The sequence below is a fragment of the Ptychodera flava genome, chromosome 10 (genome assembly GCF_041260155.1).
Source record: "Ptychodera flava strain L36383 chromosome 10, AS_Pfla_20210202, whole genome shotgun sequence".
NCBI lineage: Eukaryota > Metazoa > Hemichordata > Enteropneusta > Ptychoderidae > Ptychodera > Ptychodera flava.
Window position 1 is genome coordinate 8,553,147 of NC_091937.1, and position 572 is coordinate 8,553,718.

Genomic DNA, 572 nt, shown 5'->3' on the forward strand with positions numbered 1-572 from the left:
TACCATGGAATCGCAGTTTTTTCTTTAGGTGATTTGGATTATTTTAATTGCAAAGTCAAATGAAATATCCATAATATTAGACCCATTCCAATAGAACTTTATATTAAAAGGAGCTCTATAAAGCAAAGATCTCTCCAAACCGAACAATTTTCTCAGTCCCTGAAGGGTTTGGTTTAACAGGTTTTATCATTGTAGGCATTTTGTAAAATCTAGACTTAAAGTCATCAGTAACAATGCAACTTGTAGGAGATTTTGTATGTTCGTCAAAACTATATTAAAAGAATCGAGGAACAACATTTTTTCTTTGGCCTACAAGTGCCTTTCTTTTCTTTCATGGTGTAGTAAATATCAGCGCCACGGTGAATTTAACTTGGGTAATTAGCTGTAATAAAGAAAAACAACGAGAATATTGTTCTAGTGTGAATGGGAGAAGCTGAAAGGGACACGCGAATCGAATGACACAGAAGTGACAAGAAATTTGGACCTCTCCCTTTACGTTACTAAGGAAACGGTTGCGCATGCGCTGTTATAATTGTTACATTAACCTAGTACCTGGCTGTTTGAATTAACGA